A 17,654-nucleotide genomic window follows, 5' to 3' on the forward strand; every position below is an offset into this window, starting at 1 on the left:
GCCTTCAGTTACCACTCAGTTAATGAGTGGTATAGGGAATTAATTCACTGATAGGGTTAAGGCTCTGATAACCCAATCATTTCTCCTCTAAACCTTCTTGCATTGTCTCACACAAGAGATTTTGGGGGACACCTCACATTCAAACTGTAACACCTATCTTCCAGAGCCTGGCTCTGCAGTTAGTACTTGAAGCAGCACTCTCCGCCACAACCATCAGCTGCACGTGGCTCTCACAGTCTTGAAACAGGTATGCTTCGAGCCCAAAATAAATGCCAGATTTTGAAGCCTCACTAAGAAACAAAGAAAATATCTCATTATCATTTTTCACATGTTCAGTGGTAATATTTTGAATATATTAAATAAAATACATGATTGAAATCAATTTCATTTGTTTCTCCATTTTTAATTTGGCTCCTAGATAACTTAAAGTGCCTTGCATTTTATTTCTACCTAGGTGTCTCATTCCTTGCTGCATATTAGAATCACTCAGAGAGCTTTTGAAAAATCATCTGATGCCAGGGTCTCACCCCAGATGACTTAAGTCTGAATAACTGGAGTTAGGACTCAACATTGGTATTCTTTCCTGTTTTGAAAGTTCCCCAGGTGACTCTAATGAGCAGCCAACATCCAACAAGGAAAAAGACTGCTGCGAACTCTGGAATTCTCTAAGACTCTAATGACAACTCATGCAGGTTAAAAGTTCAGGGTTGTTTTCTCCCTTATTCTGTATAATCAACTTTGTTCTGATCTATTTCTCCCTAAAGAAACAGTGAAATGTTTTTCAAGTCATGCAAGTTAGAACTTTGTTTGTTTTATTTTTTAATGAAGTTCACATGAATCCAGGATGCTGCCAGGGCTGGAAAAAAAACTGCATTGAATTTGGGATTTGAAGGTTGATGAGTAACATGTAATCCTTCCTCAGGCTTCTTCTTAGACTTGCTGTTTTTCTTCTTGGAGGCACCTGCTTTGTTCCTACTAATATTATGGAACGCATCACAGTGCTTCTCAGACTTTAAAGTGCCTGAGAATCACCTGGGGATACTGATTCAGTAAGTGGCCAAGATCCTGCCTTCCTAAGGAGCCCTGCTGATACCCATGCTGCTGGCCCATGGACTGCTCAGTGAGAAGCAAAGCATCAGGGCTAAGGGAATTAGCTAAGGCTCACCTGGTAGGTGGAACTTGTGCACAGCCACCCAGTCATGCAAAGAATGCCAAGAGCACAGACGCGGCTTTCTATAATGAACACAGAGCAAACTTTTAAATGAAGACTGCATATTATAATAGGCATATTATATGTAGAGGTATGCTTTTCCTCCATGGATAAACTGAGCTTCCTGAGAATGTGACACTGTCTTAATCCCAACTATTAGACCTGACGCCTAGCAGGCATTCTTTCTTGTATCCACAGGAGCTAAAAAGGAGCCTGAGTTCAAGAAGAACCCTGGAGCAGGACAAATGCCATTCACACTTACCCAGACCTCCCTGTCTCCACCATCAGGAGTCGAGACAGTCCCATGCACACACCACTCCCTGCCCCTCATTACCACCCTCTGCCCTCGGTTCCTGAGGACTAACTGCATCTTGCTTTTTTATCCCTGTCTGTGTCTGTGGCCATAGGAAGTCCAGACTCTCAGATCACCCTTCTCCTCCCACTCTCTGCCCCCCATTCACACATCCCTCATTCTGTCTCCATCTTCCCATTTCAAGACCCCTCCATGTGCCCTTTGGCTTCACAATCCTCTAGCCAAGTCCCTTCTCTCCGTCCTGAACCTTCCCTTCCCCTGGATCCCTGAGACACCACTGCCTAGGCAACCCCGTTCTGCACCAGTGATGCTTTTCCCTCATTCTTCCAACCCTTGGGCCTGGAGGCTGAATGATTTTGCCCTTGCCCCCAAACACTGTTTCCATACCATTTACCCTCCTCCCTGGTTAACAGTCCTCTGCACTTCCTTCCACCCATTACCTCTCCTTGTTGCTATTCTCTACTCCCAGCTCATTGTTTGATTATTTCAGTTCCTGGCTCATTTGTTCTCCCCTATACTACTTTCTCTATTCTTGTTGATTTCAATACATTTCAATACAGGACTCCAACAACCTGTCCTCTTGGTCACACGAACTTCTCTCCTCCAACAATCTTGGAGGAGATTCTCACCCAGTAGTTCATGGGCCAGCAGCATGGGTATCACCAGGACTCCTTAAGAAAACAGGGTCATGGCCGCTTACTAAATCAACATCTGCATTTTAACCAGATCCCCAGGTGACTCTCAGGGACTTTCAAGTTTGAGGAGCACTGTGATGCATTCCATATTATTTAGTGACAAAGCAACCACCCACTACCAAGGACATACCCTCCCAGACCAATAATTTCAGCATCTCCAATTTGGTAGAGGGAGAATAATTTTTTAAAAATATTATAAATCTGACTAAATAAGCACATTCTAAATGTATTTCATTGTTTTGTGCTACATCACACTGTTGGGTTGGGTGGAGAGATTCCATGCAGGGGGACAGGCTCCTTCTGGCCCGAGGTGTGGCCATTCCCTGGTCTCACAGTTCTTGGCTGGATTCTCTGCACTCCACTGGAAGACAGAAAGGAGGGAGGAGATATGATTGCATGAGGGGACTTCTTATGTGCCAGGCCTAGAAACTGGGCACATCTCTTCCACCACATTCCTTTTGCCAGAATCAGTCATTGAACACATCTAACTGCAGAGAGATTTTTTAAAATGTAGCTCAGCCATGCTTAGTGGAGAACAACCACACCATCCTTATTCTCATTTTTATTCAGTCTCTGGCCACTTTCCTCCCACTGGGACTTCCCCTATATTAATCTGACCACCTTCCTATGCCCCTTGCCCTCTTCGCTCTACAGCCTGCTTAAATGGTCAATTGCCACAATGACCCCTGAGCATCTGATCTCTATTTCCTCACCCCTCTCCAGTTCTGTCACCTGCAACATCTCAATCCTTAAACCAGCAAACTGAGATTGCCTCTGAGCAGCTACATGTGACTGGGGACAAACTCATAATGACACTCACTGATCCCACTTTGTGTTCAAGGTGAACATTGACAAGCTCCTCCTGCTGCCAGGCAACCATGACCACGCCCCAATGGGTAGATCTCCCGCTGTCCTGGCAGTCCACACAGTGCCTTATCCCTCCCTGGGCTTTTGATGTCATCTCCCCCTCCTTCCTTCCTGAACATGAGCTGGCTTATCATTTCACAGAGAAAACTAGAGCCAGCATCAGCAACCATATGTGCTGCCTCAATCTGATCCTACAGCTTCCTGTCAATGTGCCCAGCTAATGCCAAGCCTCCACTGCACGCAGACTTCATCCCCTCCCACCTACTGAAGGTTGTTGCTCCAGCAACTCTGCTCGCTTGTTCTCTCGTTCTCTCTCTCTCTGTCTCTCTGTCTCTCTCTCTCTCTCTCTCTCTCTCTCTCTCTCTCATCAAGAATTCCTCATCTCATGCATTAGTCTCATCATCACACAAAAATGCTATTATCACTCCCACTAAAAACAAAAATATAAAAACCTCTTGACCCAGTTCCCTGTAAGCTACTTTCTATTTCTCTATTCTGTCTTCAATTCCTCCACACATGGGCTTTAACTCCTCTGCTTTTGTTAGGGTAACTAGTGGCCTCCCCAGTACTAAATCTGATGGGCACCTCTCAGTTCTCTTACTCAACCACCAGCAGCTTTGGCTACATTCCTCTGACCCCTTCCCTCACCTTTCCACCATACCAGCTTCCCTCGGATTCTAGGACACCACACTCCCTTGACTTCTCCCTCATTGCTCTGCTCTGCTGGCTCCTCCTTGTGGCCCCCACCTCCTGGGGAGGGCTGAAGCTCAGTCCTCGTACTTTTCCCCCATCTGCACCACAGCTCCTTGGTGACTTCATACAGACTCTGGCATAAAGCCATCTGTATGCTTATGGTCCCACATATGCACCTCCTGCTTCTCCTAACTCCAGACCCTTGGTCCAGTGTGTCCTAAGTCTCCACTTGGGAATCAAACTCTGATAACCAAAAGCAAACTTTAATATCACTCCCCAAACTGGATCCACCTATGATCTTCCTACCTTGAAAGTAATTCAGTCCTTTAAGTCACTCTGGGAAAAGGAGAAGGAGAAGGAGAAGGAGAAGGAGGAGGAGGAGGAGGAGGAGGAGGAGGAACAATAGCAACAACAATAACAAAAGAAACTTGGAGTTCTTTTCTAATTCCACTCTATTTCTTATGCCCCACTTCAAACTGTCAGGCAATCCTGCAGAATTTCCACCTACACTGGCTCCACCTCAGTCCGTCACTGAGACTCTCCCTGGATCCCTGCAGGCTCCTCCTCATGTGTCTCCTCCTTGCATCCTTGCCTTCCTAAAATATATGCTCAAAGCTGCAGGCAAAGTGATCCTGTTATACTATAAATCTTATCCCTTCAGTTTCTCACCACCCTTCCACCCGTAGGCTTTCTGTCCTACTCAATGTAAAAGCCAAAGTCTCAGACTGACCTATAAAACCTGACATCATCTAATCATTTTCTCTTTAGCTTCATTCTCTAGTCCTCAACTGCTCTTCACTGAGACCAGCCTGGCCTTGGCTGCTCCTCAGACATACTCAGTGTGCCTGAGGGCCCTTGCACTGGCTGCAAAAAAAAAAAAAAACCAAACCAAAACAAAAAACCCTTTAAATAGCATTTCATCTTATTCTAACATTTTATGATTTACTTATTATGTTTATTCTTTTATGCCCTGTCTTTTCTCACTAGAATGTAAACTCCAAGAGGGTAGGGATTTTTTTGCCACTGTTATATTCCAACACCTATTTAAAAGTGCTTCATAAACACTTTGAATAAATAAATGAATGTAAATGTCTCAGTAGTGTTTACCCAGGAGCCACTTTGTAAATTTCCATTGCACTAGAAAATTACATTATTCTACAACTCTTATTCTGTGTGGTTATACTTTGTTTAAGAGTGCTTCCAGCTTTAGTAAAAAGTGATTTTTTCAAGCACAGAGTGAATTTTTAAAATACAGAAAAACTGGAAAGGTGTATATGTGTCATTTCATGCAAAGCTTGCTTTGGCAGGGCTGTCTCTCTCACCTTCACATTTGCTGTTCCAGATATCTGAGGCTGACTAATTAGCACCAAGACCTCAGCTCCTGCAGCCTTCGTCTGGCCCTTGACTGGATTCAATATTCAACATGCCTGCTGTTAGCCTTTACTTGTTTTTCAAGGCTCTGCTTCTCGAGTCCACTTATGTTGCACCTAATAACAAAGAAACACACACACTCAGACACACATACATGCAGGACCTGAAAAAAGATGAGGTGGTGGCAGTGGAGGAAGAGGTAGATGAAAAAGCTACCATTTTCTGTGGCTTTGCATATATGACATTGCTCAGGGAAGGCCTGAGCTTTGTTATCTTTTAGCTTTCCTAAACCTGATTTTTGGAAAAACCCAGTTTTGCTTCATTGGAATCTTCAGCAATTGGGCCCAGGTGTGTGAGCACAGTTTAAATTCCCTAAAGACTTTTCTGACTACAGTCAGGTTTGAGCAATATGAGACAAGGCACTTCACATGATCTTGATTCATCTTCAGAATAACAAAAGAAGGTAGAAAATTGTCAATTTATAGACAATGAAGCCAAATCTCAGAAAAGTTAAGAACTTGCCCCAGGTCACACAGGAAGTGGCAAAACCAAGACTCAAAGGCAAGCCTTTCTAAGCTATACTATCTACAGGTACAGATCACACCAAGTCCTAATGAACCCTGTCAGGGATGGGCCATGCTGAGTCCTTGGTGGAACCTAGGCATCAGTCACTCTCAGAAACCTCAGAAATGCCCAAGGGGATCAGCATTTCAAGGATTGCCTATTGAACACCAGTGAGGCCCAGGAATCCTGCTCACCATCCTGAAGCCCTCATCCTTGTCTACAGGCTCAGTCCTGATCCTAAGTCCTGCCTTTCAGTAAAGTCAGGGAGTGGTCTCTTTCACTGTAGGCACATCTTTCAGGTAATAAAAAGCTTATTTCCTTAAGTCTGATGAGCTTCCCTGCCCTGGATTCCCTGTCTCCTTGGTGTCCCTTCTCAATGAGAAGGTCATTCTTAAGGCTTCACATTGTATCCATTTGTTTATTCATTCATTTGCAAAGTACTTATGGAAAGTATTTATGGAACCCCACTAAGGAGCAGCAGCTATTAAGCTCAGCAGTCATGGCACCTTCCTGAAAGTCAAGATGGAGACAATGGATAAGTCTGCTCACACTCACGCCTCCACTCTGGCAGTTTGCAGCTAGGCATTTGTGGCCAAGTACTGCTCCATGTATTCATCACATTTGTTCACAGGAAGAGACATAGGAAGTACTTTGAAGGAAGACAGGAGGGTTCAACAAGCAAGGTATAGGGACACATACCAATGAGAGGCTGGTCCAGAAAGGCTTTGCTCCAAAGGATACTGATACTATAGGATGGGAAGGAGCCAGGTGTGGGGCAAGGATTTGAAGGGCACTGGAGGAAGAGGGACTGGCTGGGCAGGAGGGAGCTCCTGAGGAAAGTGACAAGCAGGGTGACAGGCATGGGTGGGGGTCAATGTCTGGCTTTCTGGAGGAAGGATGAGTGCAATACATACATTTTGTCCAGGGGATACATAGACACGAATTGACTCATGAACACGGAAATGGGGCAGCAAGGAAGAGAAACAGCTGGGCTGGAGGGAAGCAAAACCAAAGCCATGGACCACGGAAATCCTGGAGCAGAGCTTTCTAAATCATGTTCTGTAAGTTCTTTCACTCCTCCTTTCAGCAATGTCCATCACCTCTGTCAGGCGCTGTTTAAGGAACTGGGAATCCAGTAGCAAATAAAAAAAGTCCCTTTCCTTCCTTGCTGGCCATTAAGCAGGTTGAATCTGCCCAGTTGGGATCTTTCCTGATCCATCCTGTCAGATTCCTCTTTGTGTCTTTAAATGCAAAATAGAAAGAATAGGATGAGAGGGACCCAGTTGAGGACTAGCGGAGGACCTGCCCACAAGTCCCTGGCCAGGACTTTTAAGGCAGAGATAGTGCTGCCGTGTGAGAGGAAAATAACAGGAAACAAAACAAGAAGAAAGAATATGTGCCTATCACATATTGAGCCCTTACTAAGCATGCCTACAGTATTCTAGAAGTTCACATGCATCATCTCACTTAAACCTCATGAAGACACTCTGAAGTAGGAACTGTAACAACCTCCATGTCATAGAAGAGAAAACTGCGAGACAACAGAGAGGCTGAGTAACCTGCCCAGGTTTACACAGTCTGAAAATGTTCAAGCTGTGATTTGGTGGGGTGGTTCCAAAGCTCATGCTCTTTATCATCCCATTATATTGTATCTGGACCCAAAGTGTTCTTGACTATCTAAGCGTTTTATTGCATTGGTAAAAATGTAAATTTAAAACTGCTATTCTTATATTCTTCTTCTCTTTTAATCTTTCCATTATTAAATAAAACACGGGTTCCAGAAACCACACAAAGTGGCTGAGGAACTTGTAAGGTATTCCAAGGTGAACTCCTGAGCAACCACCAACCAGGCCAAGAGAGAACTTTCCACTCACAATCAAAGTCTGGTCCAGGTGGCTTCCATGTGTCCTATTCTGGTCCATGTGGCTTCCTCCTGTCAAAGCTAATCACTACCCTGACTTCTAAAGTAACCTGATTTAGTTATGCTTTTATATTCTGTGTTGTTGGTGTTTTCTCCCTGGTTAAAACCTCAGTGTTGCGGGGTGTGGTGGCACACACCTATAATCCCAGTGGCTCAGGAGGCCAAAGCAGGAGGACGGAAAGTTCAAAGCCAGCCTCACAGCAACTTAGCCAGGCCCTAAGCAACTCAGTGAGACCCTGTCTCTAAATAGAATATAAAAAAGGGTTGGGGATGTGGCTCATTAGTAAAGCACCTCTAGGTTCAATTCCATACCAAAAAAAAAAAAATCTGAGTGTTCATCCCTAAATACCACAACAGAATATTAACCATTTGTAAATTTCAACATGACTTGTGTTATACCAGTTCCCTACTTCTTCAGTTTCTTTTTCTTACTACTTATCTGAGTATTTCACCTATAGACCTCCTGCCATCTGGCCTTTGCTGATTGTACATTTGTGGTATAAGACAACGTGTTCCTCTGTCTTCTAGATTTCCTGCAAATAGGAGTTGGATGCAGATAACTGGTCAGTCTCCCGTTTGATCTTTGGCAAGATTCTAGGTGGTGACTTGTTCTTTCATCCTGAGCCACGTACTAACGTCTGGTTGTCTCTCTTGTTGTGATGATAACAGCTGTGGATGCTCAATGCCAGGATCTGTTCCTTCAAAGAGGGTTGCTAGATGGTGAGACTTTAGTTCTTTCACTTCTTTTCCATTTATTTATTCTTCCATTGGAATGCTTTTATGGGAAACAGGGTTCCCTCGTCTACTATTTGATTGCTCAGTGGCACCTTCACATAGAAAAGTAGAATATTTGATTCTCCCTTCATCTAGCAATTTTCACAAAAATGAATTGGCTTCTCACCATCCTCTGAAGGAGGCCAATTTTTAACCTACAGTCATCCCATGGTACCTGGAGGGTATTGATTCCAGGAACCCCCATGGATACCAAAATCCACAGATGCTTAAGTCCCTTATTCAAAATGCATAGCAGTTGCACATAACCCGTGTACATATGTTCTCCTGGATACTTTGCCATCTCTAGATTACTTATGATACCTAACAATGTAAATGCTATATAAACACCTGTTACACTGAATTGTTTAAGGAATAAGAACAAGAAAAAAAAGTTCAGTACAGATGCAGTTTTGTTTTGATTATGGTTCTGGGGACTGAACCCAAGGCCTTGAGCATGCTAGACACTCTACCACTGAGTGACAGCCCCAGCCCTTTTAAAATTTTATTTTCAGATGGGGGTCTCACTAAGTTGCATAAGATGGCCTCAAACTTGTGATCCTCCTGACTTAGCCTCCCCGGTAGCTGAGATTACAGGTATATGCCACCATACCCAGCTCCAAATATTTTTGATCTACAGTTGATTGAATCCACAGATACAGAACTGCAGATAGAGAGCTGATTCCATCATTATTAAGTCATGGATTTCAACTTATTTGATGGATTTCAAATAATTACAATTATGATCCTTTTTGCTCAAATTTCCCCCTTTGGTACTTGGAAGCCTCTTCAAGTTGACTTCTGAGTGTTTGTGACATGGTTGTGTTGGCTTGGACAGCTTCCTCATTAACTGGTATGACAAGGTGTTCCAAAACACATCTTGTACATTTCCCACCTCAAGCCTAGAAATGTCCGTTTCTCTAGTTTCCTTTAGTGAGAAATGGTACTTTGAGACCATATCTAGGCCTTAAAGATGTCCATCACTATTGGATTGATCATTGTTTCTAGGTGTTGTCAGTAAACAGAGCTAGGAAATCTATGTGTGCCCACAAATACACACGTGCAACATACCTTTTGTGTAAAGTACTCAGTGAAAAGGGTGTTTTTGTTATTGATATTGAAAAGATACATTTAGTCCCTCTTCACTGGCCTAGACTCCTGACAGTGGAGCCCACTGAGGGGTAACATGCAGCCCATCTCAGTATTTTGAAAGATTAGGAGGAAAAGAAAGTCATTTTTTCAGTTCAAGATCAGGGATACACCTTCCCCTTCAATATTGCTTATTTTCTGTCTCGTTTATTAGTTCAGAAAGATCTCTGCTGGTCCATACCATTTTGCAAAGTTGAATTATGTTTCCCAAATGCCAAAACTTTATCACACAGCTTCTTGTGAGACTGTTGAGGTATAAGCTGTTGCAGAAAAGAGAAAATAACATCCTGTAAGCCAGCCCACCTATGCTTTGCTTTCACTCTAAGAATCTGTGCATTGCAAGCCCAAACTAAAGGATCATCAGCACAGATTGATAACAACACACCTTGTTATAAAGGGAATTAACAAGTCTATGACTGTGAATCCTAATTTTAGCTTAAATGATAGGTTATAAAAGATGTACAGGTGTTTAAAGGAGCACTAGATTAAGGTGGGATTTAGTCTGTGCTGAAAAGCATGGGAATAGGATGGCTTATACAAAAGACTCAATGGCAAATATTTTATTCCTGCCACACTTTCAATGGAGACAGAGGAAAACATCTACTTTAATAGTTGTGCAACCACAAAGATGGCTCAGTGTTTCAAGTACATGTGAAAGTCCTTTGCATGTTGCAATATGCAGTGCAATTGAGCTAACTTTATTATTATTAAATATTATTTCATTAAATCCCAAAATTCTTCTTTTCAAATTATCTTGACCAAGCCTATATGCCCCTACATGTTGTTTCCAAATGAAAAGCAAAGGAACGTGAGAGCATCAGGCTGGCTGTTTCCAAGTGCCCTCAGGGAAGCCAATAATATAACTCTGTGATCATCATTATCTTCATAAAAAGAAAGAGCTGGAGGTTGAACTAGGGCCAGCCTCCCCAGCTTCCCACCAAGAAGCAGAAGGGCAAAATCTTCATATGCCCACAAGTCCACACACGCCTTTCATTGTTTACCAGAACTCTGACCACAGGGCATTTAGATAGAGGCACCATGTCTCCAGAAAGTTCTAGAAAATGTGCTGTCCTGCAGCTGGGCTCTGAGCAGCTTGAAGGGAAGGAAGAGCATGTAGGATGTGTCAGGGAAAATGAAAATGAATGAGAGTTCTAAAGAGACAAAATGGGGAAGGAATGTGGATCTCCTTTAGGTCTCTAATTATGTAGGTTTATAGGTAGGAATTGCTGCTACACTGGAGGATGAGAGCTACCCAACCAAAGAGATGTGTCTTCTCTGGATGGGACAGAATAATGAAAAACCTGCAAAGTAAGTGGGGAATGCTATAATTATGCATGGATTGAGTCGGGGTAATATCTTTTGTGTGTGTGTAGTACTAAGGATTGAACCCGGGGTACTCTACTACTGAGCTACCTCCCCAACCCTTTTTATTTTATTTTTTAATTTTAAGACAGTGTCTTTCTAAATTGTCAGTCTACTCTTAAACATATCTCAGACTTAGCCTCATCCTCCCAAGTCTCTGGGATTATAGGTATGTGCCACTGTGCCCAGCTGGAATAACATCTTTTATAAGTCTTAAACGTCATTTTCTCTAGATAGGTATCCCTCTAATCTGTGGACCAGTGTGGCTTCTTTCCACAGTGCCTAGGAAGGTGAGTTTAACTTCTGCTAACATCTACTACCTTTTGTGCTTATTCAGGGGTTTTCACGAAATCTGTTCTAAGGCTGTTAAGAAAGACTTGAAAATGGCCCTGCTACCAAAAGCAATATGCATATTCAGCGCAAGCCCCATCAAAATAGCAATGACATTCTTCACAGAATTAGAAAAAAATAGTCTTAAAATTCCTTTGGAAGAATAAAATACCCAGGATACCAAAGCAATTCTATGCCCAAAATGCAATGTTGGAAGTGTCACCATATCTGACTTCAAAGTACACCACAGAGCTATAGTAACAAAAACTTCATGCTATTGGCATAGAAACAGACACATAGACCGGTGGTACAGAACAGAAGACATAGAGACAAACCCACACATCTACAGTCATCTGGACCTTGACAAAGGTGCCAAAGACGACCTTTTAAACAAATGGTGCAAGAAAACTGGTTATTCTTATAGAAGCAAATGAGACTAGATCCTTATCTCTTACTGCACAAAAGTCAACTCAAAATGGATCAAAGGCCTAGGAATTAGACCAGAAACTATGCAATTCCTAGAAAAAATATAGGGTCAACACTCCCGACCTGTCAGGCAATGACTTTTTCAACAGGACTTAATAAATAATGCTAAGAGTTAATAAATGAGATGGTATCAAATTAAAAAGCTTCTGCCGAGCAAAGGAAACAAGAGTGTCAAGAGAGCACTTACAGAATGAGAAAAAAATTTTGATAGGTAATCTCTGACAGAGAATTAATATCCAGAATATATAAAGAATTAAGCTGGGTGTGGTGGTACACACCTATCTATAATCTCAGCAGCTCAGGAGGCTGAGGCAGGATAACTGTGAGTTCAAAGCCAGCCTCAGCAATTTAGGGAGGCCCTAAGCAACTCAGAGAGACCCTGTCTCTAAATAAAATATTAAAAAGGGCTGGGTTTATGGGTCAGTGGTTAGATTTCCTTGGTTTCAATTCCTGGGACAAATAAACTAACAAAAAAAAACACAACAAATGGACAAATGAACTAAAAAGACATTTCTCAAAAAAAGAAATAAAAATGGCCAACAAATATATGAAAAATAATGTTCAAAATAAAAAAAAATGCTCAAGGACACTTAAAAAATGTTCCACATCATTAGCAATTAGGGAAATGCAAATCAAAACTACACAGATTTTTATCTTATTATAATTATAATGGCAACCATCAAGAATACAAACATCATAATAATAAATACTGGACAGAATGTGGATAAAAAATGGAACACTTTTACACTATTGGTGGGATAGTAAATTAATATAACGACTATGGAAATTAATATGAAGGTTCCTCAAAAATCTAGGCATAGGGTGGCTACTGTGACATACAGCACAGCAGAACATAAACCCAGGGAGGACAAAGACCTTTGTTTAAATACTGATGTATTTGAACCTTCTAAAATAGTGCCTGCATTTGAATGTGATAGGTGCTCAATAAATCACTGTTAAACAGTTACATTCTAAGGGTTCTTACATGTGAATTATAAGAGACTGCTACTTTCTTCTTTATGTACCCCTGTTCCATTTTGATTTTTTAAGAAGCATATAATTTAAGCATGAAGAAAAAATAAAGACATCTGACATGCACGCCACCCCTGTAAAGAAAAAAAAAACTGTAGCAACCGAAATTTCATAATACGCTCATAAAAACACATATGTAAATCAATAAAACAAAACAGAAATCTCAGAAATAAATGCACATATTTATAACTCAAAAAATGTAGGCTTGAAATCATCATATGACCCAGTTATATCCCTCCTCAGTATTTTCCTAAAGAATTAAAGTCATCATACTATAGTGGCCCATGCTATACTAGCACAATTCACAATAGCCAAACTATGGAACCAGCCTAGTTGTCCATCAATAGATAAATGGATATATGGTATACTCTATGTGGTTTACATACACAACAAAGTTTTACTCCATCATGAGAAAGAATGAAATTATGTCATTGGCAGGAAAATGGATGGAACTTGAAACCATTATATTAAGTGAAATAAGCCAAACTCTGAAGGTCAAGGGCTATATAGTTTCTCTCAAATGTGAAAGCCAGAGAGGAAAAAGACAAAGAAAGGTTGAGGAGTGGGTCTCGAGAGATTTGAAGGAAGATCAGTAGAGAGGAGGAAGGGAAGAGGGAGGGGGACAGGGAGGAGAGGAGGGCAAAAAAAAAACTATTGAGGAATGATATTGGCCAAATTATATAGTTCAATTGTGTGCATGTACAGATATATAACTACAAATCCCGCCACTCTGGACATCTTCAATTCACCAAAAAAAAAAAAAAAAAAAAAAAAAACCTGGAAGAAAAGGAAAAGAACTGGCAAATACATCACTCAAGAACATGAAATATAATTATTTCATTCATGTAGTTCACTTTGCTTTCCTGTAGCATGAGAGGAATAACAAATGAGATTTTAAAAATATCTGAATCATAAATTAGATTCATGTTCCTCTCTTAAATGGAATGTTATATTTAGAGACAGATACACAACTAAATATTAAAATATGCATTTCAGAGAAAGTTTGCCTCAGCTGCAGCTCATTCACTGGTATGCACCTCCCCTTCTTCCCTTTCTTGTCCTCCTCTTCTCCCTTCTTTTCTTTCTCACATAGTTCAATTCAGTGTTCCAAGAATATCTAGGATGTAAGGGTAATCTGGCTGGGACATCTGTCACACCATTGATGGCCAGGGTTGATCCGGCTGATCTGGCTGGCTAGGCGGTATCCCCTTCCCCCCTCACAGCCCCATGTGCATCCCTCCTGACGCTGCACTCTTGGTTGAAGAGGAGTGTTCTTCCATCAAGGGTAGACTAGTAGCTGTGCTCCCCTGCTAAAACCTCCAAACAAGCTCTTAAGATCCAAGAACATCTAAATTTCTTGTACAGAAAAGAACACGAGTATGCTACCAGGAGTAACACTCACAACATGAAGAGCTCCCACACCCTGGCTCCAGTACTATGGGAGCTGTCAATCCTCAGAGAACGGGAATCTACCTATCACTTCAGAAAAGTCATTGCTTTCTGAGGCAAGAATAACTGTGATGTCTCTAAGTCTCAATTCTGAGTCTTTTCAGCCTAGTCCCAAACCCACGTCCAACATTTTCCTGGCTATCCACTTATGGCCCTATTCCTCTCTTGGTTACAACCTGGCCATTATTTCATCAGTGTCTGCACCAGTGGGCATCAGGAGCCACCACCTCTGTTTCTAACTCTATGGCCCTGTCCTCAGGTCTCAGATCTCTTAGTCTGCAGTTCCTTCTCACCTACTCCTGCCTCGTGACAGTGACAGCTCTGTCTGCCCATGTCTAGCAGCACTCAGACCTTGCAGTTCTAGCAAGAATTGATTCTTTGGGTTATAATGGCTGCCTTTTTTCTGGAGGGCAATATTTTTTTAAAATTACCTGGGTAGTCATCTTACCATGGAGTATAATGGGCTCCATGGACTCCTGTTATGTCAGGGAGACAAGGACACACAGCAAAGAAGTGAACCTCCACTTGAAGGGAGGGAACATGTTACAGGGCACTGGAAGATTCTCCAGAGAGATGTGTGGAAAGGGCTCCTTTAATCCAAGAAGAGTTCTCCAGTGTATTCTGGCAAGAGAAGACTGTTCCCTCCCAGTTAAGAATTTAATAACAATCACTGAGAACTTATAACTCTATAAATTCATACATGTGTTGAAGCCATACTTACAAGAAATAAGCAACATGGAACTTTGGTTTAAAAAAAAAAAAAAACAGCTGTCTTCTCTGGTGGGAAGCAAAGCCACATCTGCTCTGTTCTAAAGGGTGGTGTCCTCGAAGGCAGGCTTAGGATGCGGGTGCTGTGTGCACCTGTGGATGGAGGCAGGGAGGGAAACCCCAAGACCAACAGTGGAACACACTAGGAAGCCCTTTAATAAGTACAGCTGAACAACCTCTGGGGTCATTTGCTATTTTTAGTGCTATTGGATGTGTGGTCCAGTTTCCTTGCATTTAAAATCAGGATAATAATAGCGCTATGTTATTTAAGGTTGGTGTGAGCATTAAAGGGTTTGGTTATCTATAAAACAGTGCTGCCACATAGTAAGCATTTTCTATATATGAATATTATAATTATAATAATTAGCATTACCAATATTCAGAGTTAGATCATCTACATGTAATATTGTATCTATTCAGGTGACTCTGTGAGTTTGTCTTACAGTTCCTCTCCCTGGGATAGGGTCAGGGGAAACCATGAGCAGAAATGCACCAAAATTATAGAAAATGGCACTATAATAGAACAGGGCCAGCTCTATGTGACTTGAATGGGGAGAGTATAGCAAAACACTAAACCTTAAACAAGTAATTGGCCCACCTGTATGATATTGGCACTCAGACGTGCTGTTTAAATTCTGAATAGATCCTTGAGTTGTGCCAGACTAGGAGTGTGCCATGTGTAATCTTAGCTGGAGAGAAAATGCCAAGGGGCTTCAGCTCAGCTCTGTGTAAGAGAACCTAGGTTTTCCCCCAAGAGGCATAGTTCTGAGGGTCAGTTGCAGGGTTTTCAGGGAGCCCCCCAGCAGCTAAAGTCCAGGCAGATTTAGATACCAAGCCATATGGCCAAAAGTCTTCCTTGCCATCCCAGATTGTTTTAATAAAGGAACTCATACATTTGGCCCTAAGACATATTAAAGATCACCCATGGATTAGTCAGGACTTTTCTAGGGAAACAGAAGCAATAGGAGATATGGAGAAAGATTTAAAGAAATTGGCTCAAATGGGCTGGGGTTGTGGCTGAGTGGTGGAGCGCTTGCCTTGGATATGTGAAGCACTGGGTTTGATTCTCAGCATGGCATAGAGATAAATGAATAAAATAAAGGTCTTTCAACAACTAAAAAAATATATTTAAAATAAAATAAATAAACAAATAGAAATTGGCTCACATGATTTTGGAGGCTGTCAAGTCCAAAATCTGCAGGGTAGGCTGCCAGGATGGAGACCTAGGGAAAAGTTGATGTTACAGTTAAGTCCAAAAGCTGTCTGCTGGAAGAATTTCCCCTTCTTTCAGGAAAGCCAGTCTTTTTTTTGTTAATAAATATCTTCAGCTGATTAGACAAGGACCACTCATATCATGGAAGGTCATCTGCTTTAGTTGAGGTCTGCTGATTTAAATATTAATCTCATCTAAAAAATATTTTCACAGAAACATCTAGAATATTGTTCAACCAAATATCTGGGGATCATGGCTTAGCTGACTGACACATGAAATTAACAATCATATGCTGCCACAAATAAAAGATAGCCCTTGCACCCCAACACCCAGAGTTGAGTCTCTAGAAATGATCTCAGGCAAAAAGCTGAAGAAGCTCCTGTCTTTGTCCTATTGATAGGGTGGCAATGTTCTATAACAATCTGACTTCCTAAACCATATGTGCATTTCAAAGTGGGGACTTTGGTGTTTCAACTCAAGACACTACACTAAAAAAGGCAGAAAGAGGGGCTGGGGATATAACTCAGTAGAGTTCTTGCCTTGCACACACACATAGGCCTGGGTTCAATCCTCAGCAGCACAAACAAAACAAAAATAAGGCAGAAAGAGCTTGGCAAAAATGTCAGTTCAGAATATTAATAAGGGAAAATTTTCATTTAATCAGTAAACTAATTTCTGAGTAGATGTAGCTCTTTACTATTTTAAATTTCCTGTGAACTGGGCCTAGTTTGGTGCTATATGCTGCTCACTTACTAACCTGGTTAGTTCTGTGTTTAAGAAAAAAGGACAGTTTGGCTCTGGCACATGTTCAGTCTGCTAATACCAATCAAATAGGCCCTTGAATGAGTGGAAATTATACTGGAAGAATGAGGATATCATGCATTGGCTTCTTGCTTACAGAGGACATAGACAGGCAAAGTGCATAGCAAAATATCTTGTATATATATTCAAAAGTTGAGTGTACCAAATCAAAGTAGTTTCTAGTGAGTTCTTTCATTGCTTTATCTTAATAAATAGGTAATTTATTGATAAAAGGCTTATCTAGGAGTTGCCAAGATTTCAATTTCTCTAATAGAGAAGTCCCCCAGTGGAAGATTATGGTTTTATTCAAAATCTAAAATATTAATGCATTCAACTATACAGCACTTTGCTTCTCACTGCAGCAATAAAGGTTTCCTATGCCTGAGCAGTTGTCAGTTAAACTTCAAGGAGAGCATATACAGACTGTGGCCTGGCTTCCTGACAAAAAAATGTCAAAGTTTCCTAATGAAGATAAAACCGTTTTCATCTTTTAGAGTAAGCACTCTCCAAATGCCCAACCATACATTCTTAAGATGTTGAAATATATTCCCTTTCATTCCTTATGAAGTAAACAGAGACGTGTATAAGCTGATAAGGAGTTGTCTCTGGTCCTCAGAGGTAGGAACACACAAGGATAATGCTGCAAATCATGTTGTCAA

At 41.5% G+C, this 17,654-nt stretch overlaps 1 long non-coding RNA gene across 1 annotated transcript; it reads right to left on the reverse strand.

Moving 5' to 3' along the window:
- Positions 1-279: 279 nt before the first annotated feature.
- Positions 280-17,389, reverse strand: LOC107146668. Its single transcript, XR_001504057.2, has 3 exons — positions 16,148-17,389; positions 5,101-5,265; positions 280-2,579 (listed from the first exon to the last, which is right to left on the reverse strand). It is a non-coding gene; the product is annotated as an uncharacterized LOC107146668 (long non-coding RNA).
- Positions 17,390-17,654: the final 265 nt, after the last annotated feature.

This window comes from Marmota marmota, unplaced genomic scaffold, assembly GCF_001458135.2.
Source record: "Marmota marmota marmota unplaced genomic scaffold, marMar, whole genome shotgun sequence".
Lineage (NCBI taxonomy): Eukaryota > Metazoa > Chordata > Mammalia > Rodentia > Sciuridae > Marmota > Marmota marmota.